Source organism: Dryobates pubescens, chromosome 22, assembly GCF_014839835.1.
Source record: "Dryobates pubescens isolate bDryPub1 chromosome 22, bDryPub1.pri, whole genome shotgun sequence".
Classification (NCBI taxonomy): Eukaryota; Metazoa; Chordata; class Aves; order Piciformes; family Picidae; genus Dryobates; species Dryobates pubescens.
The window spans coordinates 5,011,753-5,025,706 of NC_071633.1; positions in this window are offsets into that span (position 1 = coordinate 5,011,753).

Here is a 13,954-nt window from a genome sequence, read left to right on the forward strand (position 1 = left end):
GGGAGGTGGTGGAGTCACCATTCCTGGAGGTGTTCAAAAGGGGATTGGACGTGGCACTTGGTGCCATGGTTTAGTCATGAGGTCTGTGGTGACAGGTTGGACTTGATGATCTTTGAGGTCTCTTCCAACCTTGGTGATTCTGTTATTCTGGGCTCAGTGTTGCTCAACAATAGGCTTGTTGTGATAAGATGCTGAGTCAGGTAACATGCAAAGTTACCTCCAATTGTTTTGATGGACTGGTGTAATGTTGCCATGGAAACTTCCTGAAAGATTCAAAAGTGGGATAAATAGGGCCTGTAAAAGCACTGTTCTATTTGCTGTTGTAAGTGGACAGCTCAGAAAATGAAAACTAATTAACAAAGTTAAAATCAATTCCTCTTAGTTTTCAGTTTAATCTTACAGATTCTCTGTCTTTTGGAATTGTTTCTATAATTTCCTTTCATTAAATATAGGTTTGGGGCGGGGTTGTTGTTTGGGGCTTTTTTGCTTATTAGCCTGCCCTGATAGCTTTTAATTACACAGAACAAAGGAAAGACTTTAATCCAGTCATTAGACACTGCACTGTTCAGCCATGAACAACTCAGTGGGAACTTAACAGTTGTGTTTGATTCTGCACCACTCTAGAATCCTCCACATTCTCTTTCCAGCTCTGTGCTCCTGCTTTCACTCCTGTATTTCCTCTTTAAATGGCAGTGAGACAAATCTGGGAAGGAAGAGGAGCAGATGTTAAGATTTTACTTCATCACAGACTCCTGCTCACAAAAATACCCCCTGCAAGAACCAATCATTAGGAAAATGACTGAAAAAGAAGAAGGAGAAATGGAGTAAATAATTGGGTTCTCGCAAAGGGTGATTAAATGAAGACAAGCAGCAACAGCTGGATCTGGTTTAGGGAAAAGAAGAGTTGAGGGAACAGGAGCCTTCATCTAAACTCCTGTATTTCTTCTCAGTAAATACTTTTATGTTTCTCACCTGCTGCTTCATTTCTATAAAGCAGCATTGCTGAAATACAGCTCTTCAAGTCTCTCCAGACCGGTGCCTTTTCTGACTGCAGATTTCTCCTCTGCACTCAGATTCACAGACTAGCCCTGCAGACGCATTGTGCTTGTATTGTGCAGTGTTGTTCTCAGCCAGAACTCTGCAGCTCAAACAGTCCTTGTTTATCAATCAGATAAACTGTGTTTACAGTCACCTGAACCAGGTGGCCATGAAGGCAAATGGCATCCTGGCATGTATCAAGAATAGTGCGGCCAGCAGGAACAGGGAAGTCATTGTGGCCCTGTACTCAGCACTGGTTAGGCCACACCTTGAGTCCTGCGTCCAGTTCTGGACCCCTCAATTTAAGAAGGACATTGAGATACTTGAACGTGTCCAGAGAAGGGCAATGAGGCTGGGGAGAGGCCTCGAGCACAAGCCCTATGAGGAGAGGCTGAGGGAGCTGGGGTTGCTTAGCCTGGAGAAGAGGAGGCTCAGGGGAGACCTTCTTGCTATCTACAACTACCTAAAGAGAGGTTGTGGCCAAGTGGGTGTTGGTCTCTTCTGGCCAACGAGCACCAGAACAAGAGGACACAGTCTCAAGCTGCACCAGGGGACGTTTAGGCTGAAGGTGAGGAGAAAGTTCTTGACAGGGAGAGTTGTTAGCCATTGGAATGGTGGAGGAGTCACTGTCTCTGGAGGTGTTCAAGAGGGGATTGGACATGGCACTTGGTGCCATGGTTTAGTAGTCATGAGGTCTTGGGTGACAGGTGGGACTTGATGATCTCTGAAGTATTTTCCAACCTTATTGATTCTATGATTCCATGATCATTCTATCCTGACACCTATTTCTGTTCTGCTCCCCTACCTTCTCACTATGTTGAGGAAAAATGGAAAAGAATTGCTATATTTTTATTCATTATCTTTACAGTGAAGAACAACAAGTAAAAGTATTGGGCAGAATCTAGGCTCCATTAAAATCATTAGAAAAGAATTGAGCTTGGATGGGCTGGGAGATCAGCTCAGATATTCAACTTTATGTCCTCACTTGATTTCACAGAGATAGTATCACTCAGCCAGTGATAATTTTTTACATATTTGAATCTGCATTGGTCAGATGCCTTCTGTTAACACACACTCTTTGTTGCAGAGATAAAGCTATCACAAGGTGCTCTTTGCTTTCAGAAGTGACAGTGAAATTCAATGGATCAAATTTCATAAAGACACTTTTCTATGGGGGAAAAGAAAGCCTCAAGGTAAAGGTTGGATAGCAGTGACAAAAGAATATCTGCAAATATGAATGAAGTCCTCTTTCAGAGTGAAGCCAGGAATAGGAATGAATGTGGAAGTCAGAATAAATGTCACAGTTCAAAGCTGTACTGTTAGAAAGATAACATCACAGTCTTAGTTGCTGCCTCTGAAAGATGAAATGTTTTGTTCCTTTCAGGACAAGCTGTGAAGGACTTTGAAGGCTAGTCTAAGTCTAGCTACTTAACAGCAGCTGCTTTGTACTTATTTTGAATTTGTCTGTAGTTTTTGCTTGAATAATTTTAATTGCACTGACATATGTAAAAGTAAATAGTCCAAGGACAAAGAGCTGTCAGATTTTCTAATTAGAATAGAATAGAATAGAATAGAATAGAATAGAATAGAATAGAATAGAATAGAATAGAATAGAATAGAATAGAATAGAATTAACCAGCTTGGAAAAGACCTTTGAGATCATCAATTCCAACCTATCACCCAACACCATCTAATCAATGAAACCATGGCACTAAGATCCTCATCCAGTCTCTTCCTAAACACCTCCAGGGATGGTGACACCACCACCTCCCTGGGCAGCACATTCCAATGGCCAATCTCTTTCTGTAAAGAACTTCTTCCTAATATCCAGCCTAGACCTCCCCTGGCACAGCTTGAGACTGTGTCCTCTTGTTCTGGTGCTGGTTGCTTGGGAGAAGAGACCAACCCCCACCTGGCTACAACCTCCCTTCAGGTAGTTGTAGGGAGCAATAAGGTCTTCCTTGAGCCTCCTCTTCTCTAGGCTCAGCAACCCCAGCTCCCTCAGCTTCTCCTCAAAGGGCTTGTGCTCCAGAACCCTCCCCAGCTTTGTTGCCCTTCTCTGGACATCTTCAAGAGTCTCGATGTCTTTCTTAAACTGAGGAGCCCAGAACTGGACACAGGACTCAAGGTGTGGCCTGACCAGTGCTGAGTACAGGGGCACAATGACTTCCCTGCTCCTGCTGGCCACACCATTCTTGATGCAGGCCAGGATGCTGTTGATCTTCTTGGCCACCTGGGCACACTGCTGGCTCATGTTCATCTGGCTGTCAATCAGCACCCCCAGGTCCCTTTCTGCCTGGCTGCTCTCCAGCCACTCTGACCCCAGCCTGTAGCACTGCATGGGGTTGCTGTGGCCAAAGTGCAGCACCTGGCACTTGGATTTGTTAAATGTCATCTTGTTGGACCCTGCCCATTTGTCCAGTCGGTCAAGGTCCCTCTGCAGAGCCTTTCTACCCTCTAACAGTCAACATCTGCTCCCAACTTGGTGTCATCTGCAAATTTGCTGATGACTGACTCAATCCCCTCATCCAGATCATCAATGAAGATATTAAACAGAATGGGGCCCAGAACTGATCCCTGGGGGAAACCACTAGTGACTTGCTGCCAGCTGGATGTGTCACCATTCACCACCACTGTCTTTCCTTGAAGAATGGAATTTCTTTCCCTTATTCAAATGGTTGCACTGTTCTTGGCAGCATTTTCAAGCATCCTGTGCACCACACTTACTGAAAAAGCAGAAGTGATTAAGTAGGGCATGCACAGTAAAAATGATACCAGGAAATGTTGGATTTCCTATTTCCATGCTACACAGATGAATAGCACACGCAGTGTAAAAATGTGTCAGGGCCCACACAAACTGTGCCTGGTTTGAATCAGTGCTCAGAATGTGTGAGTGAATGGCTGCTTCTCTAGGATACAAAGAGTCACATCTAAAAGAACCTATGATGACCCTGCTCATTCTCTCCACCTTTCTGTAGCATCTGGGAAGGTGAGGGAATCAAAGAGAAAGGCCATGAGTAGACCAAAAAAGGACAAAAATGATCCCTGGAAGCTGAAGATTCTAAGAAGGCATTTCAAAATGAAAGGATAACATTGTGAAAATTGGAAGATTGCCATTTAATTCCAGTTGGGCTTGTACAATCAATTAAATATGTCAGCACTGGATAATTGCCATAGATGGCCATGAAATGAATGAAAGCTTGTGAAGAGGATATGATAATTCTTTTCAAGGTAAACATCAGAACAATCAACAGAGCTGCTTGCAGTTTTCCTCTGGAAAGCCACAATTGTTTTGTAAACATTGCTTTGTGGAATTAAAATTGAATCAAATGAAGACAAGGGCAAGCAAAGCTTGACTTTCATCTCAGCTATTTTTCTGTGCAGTTATGTCTGATGATAGGATCAATAAAGCACAATCTGTTTACCCTGTATGGATGAAGGACCAGATTAAATGTGATGTACGAGAAGATGCTTGTCAGCATGCATACACAGGAAACCTCAAGAAGGCACTGAAAGCTGAAGACTGACCATCTAGCTCTGCCCTAGGAGACCTGAAGATGATGGTTCCCCATTATTTCTTGACTGGTAGTGGACTGCCTGTGCTTTGTGAGTTAGTATTCTCCACTGCATGAACATGGAAGTCCTGATTACTGTTGGCGTATGCCCTTTAGTAATAAGAACAGTGGAATAATCTCAGCCTAAAGTCTGAAAGGAGAGCTAATTCCTATAACATGTATGCATACATCCTCCAATATCCTTTCAACTCATTTTCAGAAGCTTGAAAATTAAATACATTAAAATGTTTATTAAATATGTATTTCAGAAGCATAATTTTGATATTTCCCCCCTATTTTTGTTACATATGTGTCATACTTACCCAATTAAAACTAGATCTCTCTTTTTCAGGTATAGTATAGGTCATGCTGTGAAGCCTAAATTTTGACTTTTTTATGATCCAATGCATCTTTCTTGTCAAATCAAACAATGACTTTTATATACTGAACACATTCAGTAATGAATGAGACAGAAATGAAAATCTAAGAAACTAGAATGACCTCCTCAGGCCAATTATTTCAATTTCAAAGGACATTTTGTGTGTGTATGTGTTTCATACAAGTGAAAAGAGAGGGTGTAAGGAAGGGTGTAGCCAGGAGGGGTTTGGTCTCATCTCCCAGGCAACCAGCACCAGAACAAGAGGACACAGTCTCAAGCTGCACCAGGGGAAGTTTAGGCTAGAGGTGAGGAGAAAGTTCTTCACTGAGAGAGTTGTTGGCCATTGGAATGTGCTGCCCAGGGAGGTGGTGGAGTCACCGTCCCTGGAGGTGTTCAGGAGGGGATTGGATGTGGCACTTGGTGCCATGGTTTAGTAGTCATGGGGTCTTGGGTAGCAGGTTGGACTTGATGATCTTTGAGGTCTTTTCCAACCTTGTTGATTCTAAGTTTAAAAATAAATTTCCAGTTCATTTATTTTCTTGTCTTAGACTATCTTTATTAGCCTAGAAATTTGTTCATGCAATGCCAGCCTTATTGCAACCATCACTTAGTGTTTATATCACCAAATGTAAATGTCCTGTGTTTTATTTAGAATCCTTTGGGCCACCGATGGTTTATTTGTTCTTGTGCACTAATTTGATGCGAGAGGACACAAAAACTACTTAGCAGAAAGCATACAAGCTGCAGTAATTGCTGTGGAGTTGGAATATCAGCACTACTTAGCATTTAACTGTGGGAACTCATACAAGATCTGTTCCCTAACTGGTACTTTAATGTACAGAACTTTCATGTGCAGATGGTGAAATTTTGGAGAACTAGGCCCTGTGCTACATCAAAACATCCAGTTCTGCTCCCTATGGAGGCAAAGTGTTTTGAAGACACTGACTTCAATACAAGGCAGATAAACCAAGTTTCTGAAAGTGGCCACAATTGCACCTGGGTCTGATTGTTGTGCTGTGTGACACCCCACAGGCACTGAAATTCTGCTCTGGAACAACCACCACTAGCTAGGAGATCATCTGTAGTGCTTCTCCTCACTAGGTTTCAGTTTATATTCACATTGAGCAGAATGGAAGAACTGAAACAGAGAGAAAGCCCTAACTGTATTTGCCTCAAATTCAAAGCTCCCAGCATTTGTTAGTTCTTGTCTGTCAGAGTGAAAGCTTCATCTTCAGGGAACTGCAATGAGAGCAGGCCAGCCCCAGAGCCACCCTGGGTTGTGGCAGCTGCTGCTGCAGTGACTCCCAGCCTCCAACAAGAGTTCCTTCCCTTATTGCAGGTAACTGTTCCAATCCTTCTGCCACTGAATTATCTTCTGTAAACTCCTGATCTCTTCTGTTTACTTAGCATGAACTGGTAAGAGTTTTTGAAGTAAAAAGAAATGATGTCTTTGTGACACTGAGCAGAACTGGGGAAGGTACAGTTCATGTTCATCAAGCATTGTATCTATATCCCCCTGCCACTGTGCCCGTGGACAGCAGATGTTCCAGATGTTGTGATGAGTTAGGTAACACACTTTAATGCCCACCTACATTTCTGTCAGTTGTGACCATGGTAAGCCACAGAAGAAAGACAACCCTGAAAAATACCAAATGAAACAAGCTCAAGGCATTGTGTCATCAGAAAAAGACCCTGTTTGACTAATAAGTGAACCTGGAGGCACTGCCTGGAAACGTTTATTTTTTCTTTTGTTATTGATTCATCTAATCTATCACTTTCAACTGTGCTGTAAAAATGAAATAGTGGATCATATGTAAGTTGTTTAACAGCAACACGTTGATAGCACAACCTAATCATCCCTTGAGGGATGACTATTTCCTTTCTTCTTTCATTTCATGCACACTTGGCTGTCTTTTTCTGCAACCACATCACAAACTCTGTAATTTGCCCTGGAATGATCTCATCATAATGATTTAAAAAAGCATATAGAGAAAGGAAAGTGAGAGAAAGAATGAGACAGAAAAGAATCCTCCAGCTGAGGGGAGAGATTTAAAGGTCACTATCAAAAAAGCCACAAACCCAAACATTTAACGGCAACAAAGTTGGTGAGGGGCTTGGAACACAAGCCCTGTGAGGAGAGGCTCAGGGAGCTGGGGTTGCTTATCCTGGAGAAGAGGAGACTGAGGGGTGATCTAATTGCTGCCTACAACTACCTTAAGGGAGGTTGTAGACAGGCAGAGGTTGGTCTCTTCTCCCAGGCAACCAGCACCAGAACAAGAGGACACAGTCTCAGGCTGTGCCAGGGGAGGTTTAGGCTGGAGGTTAGGAGGAAGTTTTACACAGAGAGAGAGATTGGCCATTGGAATGGGCTGCCTGAGGAGGTGGTGGAGTTACCATCACTGAAGGTGTTCAGGAGGAGACTTGATAGGGTGCTTGGTTGCACGGTTTAGTTGATTAGGTGGTGTTGGATGATAGGTTGGACACGATGATCTTGAAGGTCTCTTCCAGCCTGGTCTGGTCTATTCTATTCTATTCTATTCTAGTCTAGTCTAGTCTAGTCTAGTCTAGTCTAGTCTAGTCTAGTCTAGTCTAGTCTATTCTATTCTATCAGAAGAAAGAGCAATATCAATTAGCAAAAAAACCCCAAACAAACAACCAACACCAAAACAAACAAACAAACAAAACCCCTCAAATAACAAACAAACAAAAAACAGGAATAAAGAATAAAAGTCAAATTAGCAACAAAGTTAAACATCTTAATAGCAGAGTATAGCCAGTTTTGTATTCAAGCACTTTTGGGAAACCTCAATCACTCCCAGACTGAAAGAGCTACCTAATTCTTACTAGGACCTAAGGTTTCTTTTTAAAATGATGTGCATATGTTAGAGTTTATCTGGACAGGCTTGAAGCCTGACATCCTGTTAGGTGTGACTTTGCTTCTGCTGCCTGAATAGACAGCACAGGACCCAGGGAGGCTCTGTGTCAGCTGCAGTGAAATGGTGTTGATCTCCTGGGGAAAAAAACATTGGAGCCCATCATTTCATTTGTTGTGCCTGGCCATTTATTTAATTTGTGATTACTGACCAAGTACAGGAAGAGACATACAGATGAATTATTGATCTGCTTTTGGGCACTAATTAGAAGAGGTTCACAGTTAATCTCTAACACACTCTTTATCTTGTATGCAATAACAAGAAAAACAAATTTAATTTATCCTCTGCTGTTCTTGTGATTAATTGAATGCATGAGGACAAATCTCCACCACATTCCCTACAAGGCATTTGCAAATGAACATTTTGGGTTTCAGACATCATTCTCTTTATTCTGTACCTGTAGAAAGAACAGAAACTGTCAGTAACAACTCTGACAGAAGGTGGGGCTTGGGGTAAATTTAGCTATGTGCTAATTCTTGATTTGCAGCAGATAAAACACTTCACTAAGAAGATATAGTAAAATTGGAACCCCCCATGTTTTACAGCAACAAAATCCCAGTTTTGTGTGTGATTACATACTGACAATATCTTCCTCCTTTTTCTTTCTCCTTCCTCACCTCTCTGGGCCTGGGATATGATATTCGTTATCATATGGCAGCAAAGCTGAAGTTCCATTGAAGGCTTCCTCTGAGACTGTGCTGTGTTATCTGTGCAGGGAGCACTGCTGCAGCGCTGCTCCTCTCTTCTCTGTGCCATGACAAAGAGCAGTTGCAAAGGAGGGCTTTGGCCATAGACAGCTCTAAGTGAGGACCCTGACTGCCTGTGACTGACTGTCCTCTCTTACTCATTCATTTTTACATTGTTTTTAAAGGAAACACATTTTAGATGATCCTCCACTCTGATATGAGACAAAATATGTAACACATATATTAAAAGAAAGAAATGAAGATGCCTCCAAGAAATAGCAGGTTTGTTTACCTTTGTTACTTTCAAAGCTCTGTTAATGCTAATTAAATTCACATTATGGGGGTTGCATTAACATTTACAATTACCTCACTACTTAGCAATGCTAGATTTATTATACCTTCTAGAACAGAAAAGCAGAAAATCATCTCTCCTTTTCCTCTTGAGGTTTGAAAGCAGGTTTAAGTCCACAGACAGGGGAGTAAACTTGGTAATTCCTCCTGACTTCTACTGCCTCCAGATGATCACACAGAATCACAGAATCACCAAGGCTGGAAGAGATCTCAGAGATCATCAAGTCCAACCTGTCACCATAGACCTCATGACTAAACCATGGCACCAAGTGTCACATCCAATCCCCTCTTGAACACCTCCAGGGATGGTGACTCCACCACTGCCCTGGGCAGCCCATTCCAATGGCTAACAACTCTCTCTGGGAAGAACTTTCTCCTCAGCTCAAGCCTCAACTTCCCCTGGTGAAGCTTGAGACTGTGTCCTCTTGTTCTGGTGCTGGTTGCCTGGGAGAAGAGACCAACCTCCACCTGGCTACAACCTCCCTTCAGGTAGTTGTAGAGAGCAATAAGGTCCCCCCGGAGCCTCCTCTTCTCCAGGCTAAACAACCCCAGCTCCCTCAGCCTCTCCTCGTAGCAACACAAAAGAAATTCTTGTTCCCATGCTGTATATTTATATGTGTGTGCTTAGAGATTGCAAAGACAAGAATTAACTCTAAGGAGAGAAGAGAACTAAAATTTGCATGTACAGCTCTCATCAGCTCTTTTCCCCCCACATATTCTGAAACAATGCCAGAGGAATGAATGCTTTTTTTTTTTTGTGAGACCTGTGTGTCACTCTGTGCACAAATGGAGAACATGAGCTAATGAGCAGCTATTGAATTATGTTGTTTTCTGTTTGTTCAGTGTTAGCACCCCATTTAAATCCTGATTTGAGGACAGAATGATTAATTTCCCTGTTTGCTCTTCAGTGTCCTACTGCTTCAGACATTGATCCACATTTCCTCAGCACCTATGTAATCCGAAGGACCTGATGGCGCGCTTAGGTGCAGAACTAAATCAAGAAAAAGAGAAGGATATCTAATTTCTAGGACACTAATTCAAGTGTTTTTAATACTGTTTTTTCAGAACAATTGGTCACTGATGATCAATAAAACTACTTAAGTTTAGAATGCACCCTCCCACAGCAGCTGCAGCTACAAATGCTCTAACACCATCAGTCAGATGTGTATCAGCACACAATATCCTCCCAGAAGTAACAATGCAGTTCTTTAATATCTGTGAGACTTTTGGTTTGGTTTGCTTAATAACTTGCTTAGTTTTAGTCTAGAAGCTTTGGGATATGGAAAAAAAGGAAATCAGTTCATTGGGATGGGGTTCAGCAGTCTCAAATAAAACATCTCCTTTTGCTAGCAATTTGCTAGCAACCCTCTTCCTCAGTCACCACATGTTTTCCAATGAATGAGATGTCACTTTTATTTCTGTGGTATGAATTAGTCAATGATCTTCTGTGGTGCCCAGTCCTCAGCCTGTGCTTCTTGCCTCACTCTCCATCAGTCCAGATCTGCAAACTGCAACTACCAGCACCAACATACAATCTCATTTCCATTCTTTAGTCCAGAGGGCCATTTGGATTGCAAATTTTTGTACCTGTATGTCAACCCTTTTATGCAGTCATTAAGAGAATCCATAATGGTCTTGTTGCCATGGTTTAGTTGATTAGATAGTGTTGGATGATAGGTTGGACTCGATGATCTCAAAGATCTCTTCCAACCTGGTTAATGCTATCCTATCCTATCCTATCCTATCCTATCCTATCCTATCCTATCCTATCCTATCCTATCCTATCCTATCCTATCCTATTCTATTCTATTCTATTCTATTCTATTCTATTCTATTCTATTCTATATCACCTATGGAATATTTTCCACAGGGATTAACCATGAGCTGGGATCCCATATGGAATTTGAGTGCATGTAGATACATATTTGTGCATTTGAGGATGATGAAGTGGTACACCTTTTTCATGATATCAGAGGACAAATATAATGATTGCACATGCAGCTCTGTGGCCCAATTATTGGACATTAAAAATGTGTCTTGATTTAATTGTCTAAGTAGCTATCAATTTCTGGTAGGTTTGCTTCTTACTCTGTGAAAGAATGCTCTCATTTTGTCATGAGTATTGCAGGAATGGACAGAATTGGATAGAATATCACAGAATTGTCAGGGTTGGAAGGGACCTCAAGGATCATCTAGTTCCAATCCCCCTGCCATGGGCAGGGACACTTTCTGCTAGATCAGGTTGCCCAGAGCCACATTCAGCCTGGGCTTAAAAACCTACAGGGATGAGGCTTCTGCCACCTCCCTGGGCAACCTGTTCCAGTGTCTCACCACCCTCATGGGGAAGAGCTTCTTTCTAACATCTAATCTAAATCTCCCCTCCTCTAGCCTAGATCCATTCCCCCTAGTCCTATCACTACCTGACACCCTCAAAAATCCCTTGCCAGCTTTCTTGTAGGCCCCCTCCAAATACTGGGTATGTTGACAGTGACAAAACAACAGGGATGCAAAGAGACAGTTGTTCAGCTTTGGTGGTATAGCTTTACTGTCTGCAGATGATCCAAGCCAATTCAGTAAAAGCATCCCTGATCCCTCTGCCATTTACATTTTGGAAGAATTCAACACATGCATTTTGTATGAGTTCACACAGACAGCATTCAGGCAAAACCACAAGAAACAAATCAGTGTGAAAGTGAGTATGATGGAAGTGCTGAACTACTTTATAAAGGACTTCTGTCTTCAAATATCTGGGTTATTTTTCATAGCTATTTACTCAAGAATCAAACCCTGTATGTACATTAAAGCAAATGTAGAAGAAAACCCTTCAACAAACAGTGAATCCTGTGCAGGAGTTCAGTCTTAAAAAGGCAACTCCACAAGGAGCCACTAGAGTATAAGAAATTTCACTTATTTGTAAATTCATGAGAAATATGGTTAGTCAAATCCAGACAGTGGCTTATGAATGGTTCTGAGCAAAGGGGTGGAATTGTACATACTGTACAACAGACAAAGGACATTTTCACATCTAAATACTGAGGAAAAGACAGCATAGAGAATAAATAGCAACTGACAATACAATAGCATTTTTTCTGTCTCAAAGCTGCCAGTCTAGTGGTGAAGATGTCCTTTATTTACATAAAGAATGAAGTGCCAGAGGCATGAATTATGTCATCTGTCTCTGGTATTTCTGAGTTGGCTCCCTATCTTTTAGTTACCAATATCTGTTTCTCTAAACAGCTGTCCTTAAAGAGAAAAAAAATGCCATTAAGCTACATTTTTGGAGCATGGAAAGCCCAGCAGTGTGGGGAATCACTGAGTCTGGAATAGACCTCTGAGATCAACTCCAGCTATGACCCAACACCACCACATCGACTAGACCATGTCACTAAGTGCCACATCCAATCTTTCCTTAAACCCCTCCTGGGATGGAGACTCCACCACCTTCCTGGGCATTGGTCTGAAGATAAATAATTGCCTAACCTAAAAGTTTAAACACAATTAATTCACATGAAATACAGCAAACGTGATGAGTTCATTTGTGTTCTCTCCCAAGCATACATTCCTCCTGTATCCTAAAAGCTCATCAAACCAACTCTTTCTCCCTTTTCTCCATTTCCTAACCTTACTAGCAGGACTCACATAAAAAGATCTTGCAAATCCCTAGCAACCTAGTTTTTAATCTACACCACCAAAAATAAATGTGCACGTGTGACTTCCCCCAAGCCTGGGTCATGTGCTCTGCTGGCAGATTCAGTGTCTGGAGAGGAAGGGATTAATCACTGGAGTAGCAAAGGAGAACTAAGGATTCCTTACAAAAGAAGTGCCTTCAAAGCATGTATCTGCCACTCATCACTTCCTTCATGTGAGAACTCAGAAGCATTTGGCATGGTTTATGTTAAGTTGCCTTTTCAAAAACAAAATGATATTAATGGGACCTCTGTGGCAGCTGCTCCGTGGTGTGGAATATGAATACTAGTCCCAGTGGAGGCAGATAAGAGGGCAAAGTGCAGATGAAATGGGGAGAGCTGAAAGGTCATTAGCTTGAGATGTGTTTCCAAAATGTGTCTTAGAGATCTTTAGTATCACAGTGCATTAGAGGTTGGAAGGGACTTTAAGAGATCATTGAGTCCAACCCCGTTGCCAAAGAAGGCTCACTTAGGATAGTTTGTACAGGAATGCATCCAAGTGGGATTTGAAAGTCTCCAGAGGAGACTCCACAACCACTCTGGGCAGCCTGTACCAGCTATGCTTGGTATATCTACACCCTTTATTTAGCACTGGTTTGGTGCTCTTCAAAATAGACTATGTATAAAAATACAGATTACACATTACACAGTCATTATGCACATGATATACCTGAAATAGCATGTAGCAATCTTTAGAAAAGATTATGAATCACAATCCTAAAGAGTATGTTATGAATATTTTACATTAGAAGCAGGCAGTGCATTAATTACCTGAAGAGGAAAATCCTTAGTTTCAAATGTACCTGAAGCATGTACTGCCACCTAATCTTAGTTTTTGTGCTGCAATGCCTGCTATTCAGCAGCAAATACTGACAAGTACCAGTAAAAATGAGCTAACTGATTTTATTCCATGGACTGTCGAGAACAGACACACGCTGGCATCCCAACAGCGTCAACTATGGTACAGAAAACTTGTGCAAATTGCTGGGAGCAGCTCTCAGACTAGGAAATAGGATATGCTATGAGATCATCAGGAAACATTTCTAGTGTTTCCTTGTTTGATGTAGCACATATGCAAAGCACTCCATTCCTTACCTCTCCCTGCAGAACATAGTTGCTCTACTAAGAGAAAAAGAAAGCCAAGCACCTCTTTGTTTGGGCTAATCCCCTTTTCGGGTGGCAGCACATGCTACCACAGAATTTTCAGTGGCAGCTGTGTACTAAGGATTTACACATCACTGACACTACACAAGGAAAGGCCTGCCAAAACCACACACACTAGAATTGGATTTTACTTGTTCTTTTTATAAATAGACCCCACCTGGAT